The sequence below is a fragment of the Pan troglodytes genome, chromosome 2, assembly GCF_028858775.2.
Source record: "Pan troglodytes isolate AG18354 chromosome 2, NHGRI_mPanTro3-v2.0_pri, whole genome shotgun sequence".
In the NCBI taxonomy this organism is placed as follows: Eukaryota; Metazoa; Chordata; class Mammalia; order Primates; family Hominidae; genus Pan; species Pan troglodytes.
In genome coordinates, this window is record NC_086015.1 from 57,203,634 (window position 1) to 57,215,739 (window position 12,106).

Sequence of the window (12,106 nt, forward strand, 5' to 3'; positions counted from 1 at the left end):
AGTGCCCCTTCTCCCCACCTACACACGTTTGGGGGCAGGGGCAGAGGAGCCAGGGAAGGGGACTCAGGCTGGCAGGGGCTGTGCCATGGTCAGTGCAGAGAAGGGACAGTCCAGGGTACACACCCCTGGGAGAGCCACAGGAAAGCCCTGTGTTCTGCACTCCCAGGACACACCTTCCCCTTGTCTACCCCCAAGTATGTCTCGGGTTTCACCCAAACACAAATGTGTTGAGGAAGGAATATGGAGGCAATTAGCCCAGCCTCACCAACTCTCTGCCTGGCAGGTAACACCAACATGGGATGAACTTGAACTCTTCCATCCTCTCAGCCTCAGGAGGTCGATCTTAACCAAACACCACTCCACAGATGAGGAAGCTGAGGCACATTTAAGTTGCAGTGCAGGGCAGAGCCAGGATGCGAACCAGCCCCTGGGCTGGCACTGCCCTGCTGTGCAGCACTACCCACAAGGCCACTGTCCCCCTCAGCCTGTCCTTGCTTGTCCTTAACCTAGTACCTGAGGCGGACACTCCTGTGGATGACAGTCTTGGTGGCCTGAGGCATGGGCATGTCCCAAGTGTCCTTCCTACTACACTGTCCCCAGTGGGAACCTCCCAGGCTCTGCTGCCCCCAGCAATTGCCCAGGTGCACTGTCGCTGTTGGCTGTGTCTCCTGCTCCAGAAACACAAGCCCACTCTCTCTTGGCCAGGCCAGTGCTCTGGGTGTGATGGGGATTGCCGTGGCAACCAAAGCTTCAGGGACAAGGATGGTGACACAGAGAGACAGAAACAGAGAGAAGGTGCAAAAAGCAGAAACGCCAGGACAAGGACCAACTCTTGGCAGGGCTCAAGTGAGGGACCCCATTTGCCTTCAGCTGTGTGGGCCTCAGGGACAGAGGGAGGCCTTTTCCAGGTTGCTTGGCCGAGTCTTGGACTTCAGGAGTGGAGGAGTCTGGAGGCCTCCCAGTGTTGATGGCCTTTGGAGGAGGCAGAGGTGGCAGGGGTCAAGTTGCTTCTCCTCTGGATAAATCCTCCAGGAGGCCCACAGACGGAACAGCCCTGGGTGGATGCTGTGGGTGGGAGTCTGGAAGCTGCCTGGCACCACCCTAGCCCATCTCCTTGGCTGCAAACCTGGAGGAGGAGGAAAGTATCACCTCTAGGCAGCTGCTATGAGTCTAGCCCTGCTCAGGGATTTACGCCCCATGTCAGGAGAGGCCATTGAAGCCTCTTTCAAGGCTGACAGCCTGTGACTTGGCACATGACCAGGCTGTAACCCTGGGCAATGTGTCTAGCCTGGCCGAGGCTCTGTATATATCATCTCATTTAACTCTTACCATCTCATTCAACTCCTGACATGAGTCTGTCATCAGCCCTTTTCATAGGTGAGAACTCTGAAGCTGGGAGAGGCATGGTCACCTACTCAGGGTCATACAGTTAGCATGTGACACAGCCAAGGTTTGCTCTCAGGCTTCAGCAGGCCCTTCTTGTTGATGCAAGGCAGATTATGGGGACACAGATACCAGCTCATCTGGACCCTGCCCTGGCCCACCAGTGTGGCACCCAGAAGCAGCTCCAAGATGCAGGGTGGTTCTAGTCAAGCTTGGCCTGGATTCTCTGGACCTCATGCAAACCTATTCTCCCTGGAACCCTTGGACCTAAGGCCTGGAGGGAAGCCCACCTTCATCCCTTCTCTGCCCTCGCCACAGCATAGCTAGCACAGCCTTAGCCCCTCTGACCCTCTCAGAGTACATCGCACTTCCCCTTTCTCTAGAGGAGAAAGATTGGCTGAAGCCAGTGTAGGCTTGCAGCCCCTGAGCTCACAAGTCTGCATATCCTGAGGATCAGGAAAGTGCTTCCTGTTGTCTAATGTAAATCTTGTTCCTGTAACACCAGTATATGTCAAAGCAGTGATTCTCAACAAGGGGTAATTTTGCCCTGCAGCAGACATTTGGCAATGTTTGGAGACATTTTTGTCTGTCACAAGTTAAAGCAGGGAGGTACTACTGGCATCCAGTAGGCAGAGGCCAGGGATGCTGCTAAACATCCTTACAGTGCACAGGGCAGCCCCCACAGCAAAGAATCATCTGTCCCAAAGGTTAGTGGTGCTGAAATTGAGATCCCTGATATAAACTATGGGCTTTGGAGCCAGACAGACCTCAGTCTGAATCTGCCTCTGCCACTGACTAGCTGTGTACTCTGGGGCAAGTCGCTTCTCCTTTCTCTGAGCCTCAGTTTGCTCATCACCAAAACTGGCACTAACAGCAGCCCTCACCTCTTGAGAACTGTTCAGACTGCCCACATCCAGCACCCAGCACACAGCCTGGTGCTGGGTAGCCCCTATCAGCGATAGCCATGATTATTCATTTCCTTCTTCCATGGTGAACCACACGGAGTGGGAACAAAGGTCTGGTGGCTGGACCTGGAGCTCCTCAAGGGTCAGTCCTCCCTCTGGCTGCAGTCCCTGGCACAGGGTGGGCCTATTGTTTATGTTGAGGGAGAGGGTGGGTTGGCTTACTGTGGACCTGAAGGAGGAGCCAGAAGGAAACCCGATCCCAAGTGGGCAAAGGTCACTTGAGGCACCCTTTCCTCCAGTCCAACCCCAGGGAAGCCATGGGGCATGATGGGTGGGGTGGGATGGGATCAGGACACGGAACATGCTAATGAATATGGTCCTTCACTCAGGGAAGTGCCGTGCATTACAACTGGGCATCAGGGAGGAGGGACATTTGAATGGACACAACCAGGGCAGGTAGAGGTTTGGGGGTGGGGTGAGAAATGGCATTCAGGCCCAGAGAACAGCATGCTCAAGGCCTGGGTGTGAAGAGAAAGTCTTTCCCAAAGGATAGTCCTTGAACCCACCTGGTCTGGCCTTTTCTCCCCATCCATCTTTCGCAATCTCAACCCAGGGTCCTCCCACCTGAACAACGTGGCAGCCCTTCTGTCCCCCATCCAGCCTCTCCTCTGCCCTGCTGTCCCTCTGCCCCATCTATCCCGCAGGAGCCCCCTTGAGCCTGTCGTCCTGCCTGGTTGTAATAGCTTTCACCACCTTCTCATTGCTCCGTGAGAAGACCAAAGTCCAATGGCCTGTCTCTGTCACAAGCCCCTTTCTCAGCTCAGGCCACCTCAGGGATTGTCCCCCACTTCCATCCCTTATGTCTCAGCTGGGAAGAGCTGTCTAGACTTTCTCTATCCCTTCTAGGTGGTTCCCCAGGACCTGGAACCCTCTTTTTTGTCTCCTGGGAAGTGACATTTCTTTGGATGAGTATAAGGCTAATGTCTTGGCTTTCTGAGCTCTGGGGACGGGGGAATGGACTCCCTAGAACCCCAACTGGTCCCTAGACTTTGAGCCTAGGGGACACTCGGTGAATAGATGAATGAGTGAATGAATGAATGAATGAGTTATGGCTGACAACCAAGTTCCACGTCTGGAAAGGAGGCTCAGGCGCCTGCCAGGAGCAATAGAGAGGTCTCAAAGGTGGGGGCAGGAAAGCAGAAGACTGCCAATCGGGGTAGAGGCAACTGCCAGTCCGAGTAGGGGCAGTTCCCAGAACCGCCTGAGGAGCAGTGCAGCGCCCGACCAGCGAGAACCTCCGACCCTGGAGTCTAACCAGCTCAGTCTTTGGGGCAGAGCCGGGACAGCGGGCTTGGCGGCGGGCACCGAGCCCGGCCGCGTCCGAGCTCCAGCCAACAGGAAGAGCAGGAGTGGGGCCAGGAGAGGCGGGCCAGCTGGCCAGTGGGGAGTCCTGGGCGTGGGTGTGGGGAGCGGGGGAACCCCCGCCGGCCCCTCCCAGGCCCCAGCGGGCGGGGGGAGCCTCCCCACCGGGCCTCAGCGTCCTCCTCTGTAAAATGGGCCCCTTCTGAGGGCTGGCTGCGCGCTAATGGCGGGAGGATGCGAAGAGGGCCAGGCAGGGCAGAGGGACCGGGAGACTCGGTGTCCCGCGCAGGCAGAGGCGGAGGGACGCTGTCCCCGATTGCAGCTGGCGGGGCGGGGCCTGGCGGGGGCGGGGCCTGGCGGGGGCGGGGCCGGCGGCACCTGGGTGAGGTCGCTCGGCCCCGCCCCCTCGCACTTCCGTGTGCCGCGGCGCCGGAGCCCGAGGCGGCTGTAGCCCACATCTCCCGAGCGACCCCCGGCGCCCGCCCGCCGCGCGGAGGCCCGGGCCACACCTCACTGGCCGCTTGGCCCATCCCAGTCAGCGCAGCGCCGAACCCCGTCCGCGCGCGCCGGGGAGCGGCGCCCCCGCCGCTGCCGCCGCGACCCTTGGCGCCTTCCCCTGCGCCGGGAGGTAAGTGAGGGCCGGGTCCGGGCGCGGGATCGGGGCTACCCCGAGGGCGCGGCGCCCTTCCTTCCCCCTTCCCGCCCCAGTTCCCGTTTCCGAAACTGAGAAACTGAGCCGCGGTCAGCGAAAGTCCCGCCGCGCCGAGACCTGCCGGTGACTCCGTCCCCCTGTCCGTCTGTCTGTCCCTCCGCTAGACAGTGGGGGCTGAGGTCCTTCTGTCTGCCCGCTCCCGGCCCCTCCACCCGCCCGTGTGTCTCCCGCTCCTCCGAGGGGCCCGTCCGTCCCTCCCGACTCTCTCCCGGGCCCTGTGTCCGTCCGTCTGTCGCCACCCACTCTGTGTTCTCCCCCTGCGCGCCTCTCCGAGACCCGATCCTTCTGTCCCTCGCCACCCGATCCGTCCGTCCCTTGCCCTCCGCGTGCTCCATCGCCCCACCCCCACCCCCACCCCTACCCCCGCCCGCCGCCCCCTCGATCCCGTCCTCCCGGAGCCGCGCCCCCGGCCCACGCTCGCCGCCCCCTGCCAGTCCAGCCGCCTCTCCGCTCTACCGCGGGGCCCAGGCCAGGCCGCCCGCCGGGCCTCGCCTCCCGCCCCTGGGTCCCTGGAGGCCCGACCCGCGCGGCGCCTCCTCCTCGCTGTCTCTTCTTTCGGTCTCAAGAGTCTTTCTCGGTCCCTTCATCCGTCTCTGGGCTGGGCGTGGCTCCAGTCTCCACCATCCCCCTTCCCACCCCACCCCTCCGCCCCTCTGAGACCCCTCCCAGGGTGGCCCCTGCCCGATGCGGTCTGTACTCGCCCCCAACCCAGATGCCACTCCCGTTGTGGGGGCTCCACCAGGTGAGGGGAGGAGGTGGGGGGGGGGTCCTCCTGGCTGGTGGTGGAGCGGCAGAAGGAGAGCACCATCGGAACTGCTCCCACTTCCCCAATTCCCTCTCTCTTGGGGCAGGGGAGAGCCCCACCGAGCCCCGCCTTAAACCTGGTCAGAAGGATCTGCTGTGAGTGGGCGGGGGGTCCCCTTCTCTGACGCCTACCCTGTATGCGTGGAAGCTGTCTCCTTGTGCTAAGTCACTGGTATCTGGGTGTGTGGGTATGTTGTATGTCTGTGTCAGCTTCTGTGCTGTCTGTCACTGTGGGACTTGCCTGTGCATGTGTGTCCTTTTTCGCATGTGTGACTTGCTTGTGTATGTGTGTATGTCTGTTTGTGTCCTGAGGCTCTGTGTGTGTCTTTTGCAACTGTGTGTACCATTCTTGGTGTGTTTGTTGTCACCAGACTCGTGTGTGTGTGTGTGTGTCCTTGCCTGTTAGTTTGTGTGTCCCTGTGTGTCTGGAGGTTTCGGTGTTGCACACTGGGTATATCATGGTGACCAACTGGCCATGAGTACGTTAGATCTGTTAATTGTGGAAGCCCCTGGTGTTGGGTGCCTACCCACCAGTCTCATGTGTGAGTGTATCTGTATAAGTGTGTGTATGTGTGTGTACTCACGTGTGGCTCTCCCTCTGCCACTGAGTTTCTGTGACCAGGCCCACCTGGTCACTAAGGGAGGGGACTGATCCCTGGGGTTTCCTCGTTCCTGCTGTGGAGTGAGCTGGGGCGTGGTGAGCAGGCCAGCAGAGGGAGGCTGTATGGAGCATGTGTGATGTGTGTGGTTGTGTGTGTGCGTGTGTGTGTGACAGAGAGGTGTGGTGGTGTCTGGGCAGCTGTACCTGGCTGATGGGTGGTATGAGGGCTATGCGATGGGACAGTGCTGGGGTAGGCCTGGGAGTGTGTGGCCACGGTAGGAGTGTGTGACTGGTGGGACACAGTCTATGAAACTGCCGGTGTATGCTTGGGGAGTGACTGTGATTGTGGGGAACCGAGAGTGCCTGGGCGTGGGTGTTAGCGGCAGGAGGGGGTGTGACAAGGTGTGTGGTGACAGTGCTGGGAGGGAAGGTGAGAGCCCAGTGTGGGGGTGTGTGTGTGAGTGTGTGGGAGACCATGAGGATGTGGGTATGCACATGGAGAGGGCTAGAGGGCAAGTCTTGGGGTTTGTAGTGTTGTGACCAAGACCTCGGGCTCTGTACCCAAGAATTATTTGGGCTCCAATACTTGCTTGTGCCTGTTAAGAGCAAGAGACCCAAGCTAGGCCTCTCAAGGCTGAGTGTCCTTATCTGCAGAATGGAGAGAGTGAGGGCAAAATTTCCTGTGTTAAAGGTCCTTTAACACAATCTTGGCCCATAGTGAGAACACAGCACATGTGAAGTCTTTTGTTGTCACCACCCCCAGCTATACGGTTCCCATTCTCCTGGGAGCTGGGGCTAAAGAAAGCCCAGACAGTATCCAACCCAATTTCCTGCCTGTCTGTTGCCCCCTCCCATCTCCTTGACCAAGCAGCTTGAGGGAGGGGGGATGCCCAGACAGAGCCCCCAGTACCCAGCCCTGTTCAGCCTGCATGACAGCCCCTCCCTCACCAGACCTTAGTGTCAGTAGTAGCGATGGGGGAGACAGGGGTGGGGGGTGATTCAGAGCTGTGACTGCAGGGCGCTGACACCATTTAGCTGGCACAGTTTAGATTAAAATTAGAAATAATTTAAAGTACAGACAAAAAGATAAAGCCAAGGATGCCTCTGCCCCCAGGGAATGGTGATGGGGGTCTCCAGCTGGGGGAGGGGTTCACATGTGGGGAGCAGAATCTTTCTTAGAGGCTTGAGCTGGCCTTCAGAGAAAATGCTTAGACCTTTCAGCCAGGAGACACAGAGTACCTTGCTACCTTTGCCATTTCTTCCTCCCAGGATATCTCCAGGCCTCAGTTTTTTCAGCTGTGTAATGGGCGCAATAGTAATGTGAGAATCACCTGAACTGTAAGGCACAAGAGATTAAAAAATGTCACTCTTCAGGCTGGGCACGGTGGCTCACACCTGTAATCCCAGCATTTTGGGAAGCCGAGGCAGGTGGATCACTTGGTCAGGAATTTGAGACCAGCCTGGCCAACATGGTGAAACCCTGTCTGTACCAAAACTACAAAAATTAGCTGGGCGTGGTGGTGCACACCTGTAATCTCAGCTGCTCAGGAGGCTGAGGCACGAGAATCACTTGAGACCAGGAGGCAGAGGTTGCAGTGAGCCAAGATCGTGCCATTGCACTCCAGCCTGGGCGATAGAGCGAGACCCTGCCACATTAAAAAAAAAAAAAAAAAAGGTCACTATTCATTTGGCATTCTCAACATGAGTCCAGCACAGGAGCTGGCACGCCACATCATTGGAACCTCAGAACCACCTGGGGAGAAGGGGCTAGTAGTTTCCCCATTAAAAAAACTGAGGCTCAGGGAAATTGCACCAGGACATAAAGTGGTGGTACTTTGTTGCACCCTAGGACTCCTAAACCTGCAAGGCAACCTCCCACAGACAGGAGGGTCAGGAACAGGTTTTTGCTGTGTTATTGGCTTCCTCACCAGGCTGGAAATGTGCTGAGGGCAGGGACACAGTGTTCCAGCCCCTACCATGGAGTGGACAAATAGTGGTGCCCAGGAAAAGTTGGGCCCAACACCACATCTCAAGGAAGGGAAAGCCACATCCAGAGAGACCCGAGGTTTTAGGGCCAGGAGAGACTGAACTGGGCCCGTCAGCCATGCTGGGACTGGCAGACGGGGAGAGCCTGTTTGGCGGTGCCTCCCGGCTCAGCTGTTTCCTCCTGTTCCTACAGGTCTGCAGGGAACTGGCCAGGCAAGGGGGCAGGCCCGTTTCTCCTGGTGGTTGGTGCGTTGCAGCAGCAGCGGGAGCCAGGACTAAGGACAAGCGGGAGCTGGGAGCCCCAGGTAGGACTGAGTTCTCTTAGGCAGATGGATGGTGCGCCGGTGTAGCCTTCCTCTCTGGCCTCCTTGTCCTTTGCTGTGGGACTGGATGGGGTTGGGCATGCATGCAGAGTCCTTGATCTGGTTGTGGGCCCTGTGTGCCCAGGGGCCGCAGCTGTTTGCCCTGTCTATGAGGGGCTCTCTGCTCATGAGGAACTTCCTGCCTAACCTGGCTGTGGCCCCGGAATGCTCTCACCTTGGAGCTCAGAGGCCTGGGGCCTACCATTAATTTGGGGCAAAAAGTAGTAACGTTTTTTTGGTCAGTTAGAGAGGGTGGCTCGTGGGCCAAGGATTGAGGGTGGGTGTGTCAGCTTTTCCATGGCCCTGTATCTGCCTCAAACTCACCTCATCATCACACAAGGACACTGCGATTCCCCGTGGGCCCCACAGTGGGTTGGACACTGCAGGGGGATGGAATGGGGTCTCCAGCTCCAGGTACAGCTGAGCTGTCTTCCACACCCCAGGCCCCTCCATTTTCCCCAGCTTCTCTGGAGCCCGAGCAGGGCTCAGTCCCTCTCTTCAGCTTCCAGATTCAAGGGGAGCTAGGCAGAGTCTGGAACAATGCCGGGAAGGCTGCAGTCTCTTTGAATCCCCTCAGAAAGCTAGAAATTCCTTGTTTTGGGGCGAGCCTTGCCTCCTTCAGCCCTATTACCATGAAAACATTGCTGCGGGTGACTCCATACTCATTCCAGGCTGGTGACTGGGTGACCGGGCCCCAGTGAGCAGGGTTCTGGTGGTGGGTATGGGTGCTAATGAAGCTGGAGCCTCGGAGTAACAGTGGGGGGATAGCAAAGACTGTCTTTCCTCCAGGAGTGCTCCCTGAGCAGACCCTCACAGCCAACCCTACTGGCTGTTACGCACCTATAGGTCTGTGAGTAGAGCCATAAAGGCTGGGCTTCCTGGGCCTGACTCTGGGTTGGGGGCAGAAGGGAGGTCAGGGCCTTCACTCCGGGGTAGGAGTTGGGACAGAACAGGAGCAGTCTTCACTGGGCCTTCTGTGTATTGGACCTATCCCTAAACCTGGTGTGGAGGAAGTAAAGCGCCTTTGGCTGTCTAGGGGCCTCTGCCACCTAAGTTCTGAAGAGCCAGCCCTTTCCGTCACTCAGCCTTGTTTTCTAAGGAGTTTGATTAGTCTTGGAGACAGCCCACTGTAAACCCTCAGACATCACCCTCCAGCTGCACAGACATATGCGTGCTCACACAGGGATATGGCAAGCTAGGCTGCAGTGGGCATGCACACCCACAGACTCATGAGTTCCTGTACGTGCACCACACATGTGGGCATGCAGGTACACAGGTGCTCACATGCAGCCACCCATGGCACACTCACACACACACAGATGCTCTCCCAGTTACCGTTGGCATCCATGCACTCAAATGCCTGCCCACACATACCACACTGTGCCCATTCTGGGGTCAGGAAGGGGGGCCCTGGTCAGAGTTACAGCCCAGTCAGGTCGCCTGCATCTGGCACCTGAGGGGCAAGTTCCAGGTGTGGCTGTGATCTCAGTAAGGGGGGCTGGGCCACCCTGGTAGGTGGGCTCTGCCCATGCATTCAGCAGCCACCCTGCCCACCTGGCCCCAGGCTCCAGGCCGACCAGGGATTGGCATGGGAGATGGGAGGCGTGAATGCGGGGGAGAGGCTGTATCAGCTGTGCCAGCACTGTGTGCCTGCTGCTACAGCAGAGGAAGTAGGCTGTCTGGCCATGGGGCCAAGGTGCTCACAGTGGGTGGGGGTCCTATCAACTCCTGTGTCCCCCACGGTGTCCATGCCTAGAGGGAGTGGAGTTGCTGGGCTCTAGGGACTGAGAGGTTGGCAGGGGCTGTCTGTTCACTTCCCAAAGCCTGGGCCTAGGAGAGAGGCCCATCTGTTCAAGGCGTTTCCGGAGGCTTACTTCCTCTGAGCTGCCCAGGAAGTGGTTTTGGAGTGGGACTGACCAGCCCTCTGTCAGTGGCTCTACGCCTTGCTCCGCCCCTGCCTTGCCTGCCCAGGGGAGCAGCGTCTGGCCACCGGGTTAGGCTGACTGACCAGGCTTTTCACTGCCAGGGCTGCCCAGGCCTTTTTGGGGGGCTCTAGGAGAAGGGCAGGGGGCAGGTCACGAAGTCCCCTGCAGTCCCCACAACCGTGGCTCCTTTCTTGCTCTGAGCCTGTAAGCCGAGGCTCAAGAGCATCAACTCTGGTAGGCATGGCCCCCTTGACAGAGGTGATGGCTGGGCTGCATCTTAGTGACTAGGCAGCTCCTAGCAGCTCTATGAATGAACCTGGGCAAGTGGCTCTGCCGCTCAGTGCCTCAGTCTCCCCCTGACAGATGAGATAATGATAGCATCCATCTTGATGAGGTTGTGTGGAAATGACAGATAACATATGCAAAGTAGCTGGCATCGTGCTTAGTGCATTGTCAGAGTTGAATGAGTAGAAACTGTAGTTATGTAAAGCATCTAGAGCCCAGTTCATGGGAACTATTCAAAAAATAGCAAGTGGGACTGATGAGGGGGTATTATTATCTGATGGGCTGGGCACTGGCCCAGTGTTACATGGCCAGGTGGCTATGGAGCCTGGCTGAGGAGCCAGGTCTCTGACACCCTCATCCCCCTCAATTCTGCCTCCAGTGGCAGTGCCCTACTTGTTCAATAGGTTCCATGTCCTCCGAGGAGAGGAGCTCCTGTTGGAGCAGCTCCACCCACTCAGCAGTCCAGCCCCTGCCTGCTCTTCTCCCCCTCACTCCCTTTCAAAGGGAGAAAATAGATCTCATGACAAATGGATGCAGGGAGGGGAAAGGCAGTCTGCAGCTGCCCGCTGCCCCCTCAGGGCTCCCCTTGGCCCTCTCCAGCTCTGGCCTCCTGCAGGACATTAGGCTGGGAGAATTGGCTGGGAACGAGGGGGTGGACGTAAGCCCTCCTGCCAGCCTGCTTACCCTTCAGACCCCTGGAGTCAGCCTGTGGGCTGGGGCAGGGAGTGGGCATCTGGGACTGATGGAAGCTAGAAGAGTAGGGGGAGCTAGAAAACCCCCTACACCCATGGCAGCTGGGGGCAGGGCCTAGCCTGTCCCGGGGACACGAAGAAGGTCAGCACAGTTAGGGTTGGGCTAAGCATTGGCCTTCACTGTGTGGGGCCCAGAGGCTGGGGATGAGGAGTGTTGAGGAGTGGTAAGGACAGTGATGCAAACAGCAGGGGCCTGAGGGCTGGAGAGCGAAAGGTGGATGGGCCTGGGCGGGAAGTGTGGTTGAGGGTATCCTGAAGGCTTAGGAGCAGGACTTCTGCGGGCATCAGACAGACCCTGGTTGAATCCTTGCTCAATATTTAGTGGCTGTGCACACTTGAGCCAGGGACTGGACCGTTCCCCACTTGCCTCATCTGTGAAATGGGCAGATCAGGGGGTGTGGTGTCCTGTGAGACATGAACGATGGGAAGGAGCCACTGTGTGGGGTGGGGTGGAGCAGGAAGACGGAACAGCAAGCCCAGAGGCTCCTAAGCGGGAAGGAACTGGCTGCTTCGGGAACTGAAAGGGGTCAGCGTGGCTGGGGCACAGGAGTGAGGGAAAGGCAGAGCCCGAGAGGTCAGGGAGGTAACGGCGATGGGGAGGGGGGTGGCGGGGGGCAGGCTGCATGGAGCAGGCTGAGGGGAGGAGTCTGGGCTTGTCAGAGGGGCAATGGGAGGCACTGGGGGCTTGGGCAGGGGTGACAAAATCTGTCTGAAAAGCCCCGTCTGGTGGCTGGAACAGGGGGACTATCTGGCCGGGGTAGAGGATGGAGAGCAGTCAGAAGGCAGGTGCAGAGCCTGGGGATGGTGGTGGTAGGAGAAGAGGATTTGAGACTTGAGGACAGGCTGCAGCGGCAGACGGGATGGCCTTATTGTGTGGGGAGCAGGGGGAGCTGTCTGGCCTGAGCCACTGCCTGAGCTCGTGCACTCCTAGTGGATGAGGAGCGCTGGGAGGGGAACGGCGGGGGACTGGTGTGGGCAGGCTTGAGCTCTTCTGGAGTCATTCATGTGATGAAGCCAGGGAGGCAGGTG

At 58.4% G+C, this 12,106-nt stretch overlaps 1 protein-coding gene across 4 annotated transcripts in view; it reads left to right on the forward strand.

The window, feature by feature from the left end:
- The first annotated feature begins 4,034 nt into the window (after positions 1-4,034).
- PRKCD (protein kinase C delta) overlaps positions 4,035-12,106 on the forward strand; it is a 31,489-nt gene continuing 23,417 nt past the window's right edge. The window contains exons 1-2 of one of the 4 annotated variants that reach the window (XM_016941281.3): positions 4,035-4,278; positions 7,947-8,058. The gene's annotated coding sequence lies outside the window, so the exon portion shown is untranslated. Of the gene's footprint in view, positions 4,279-5,017; positions 5,105-7,946; positions 8,059-12,106 lie in introns of those variants that run through there. The other 3 variants (XM_063806840.1, XM_063806841.1, XM_016941284.3) reach the window with 3 other exon arrangements.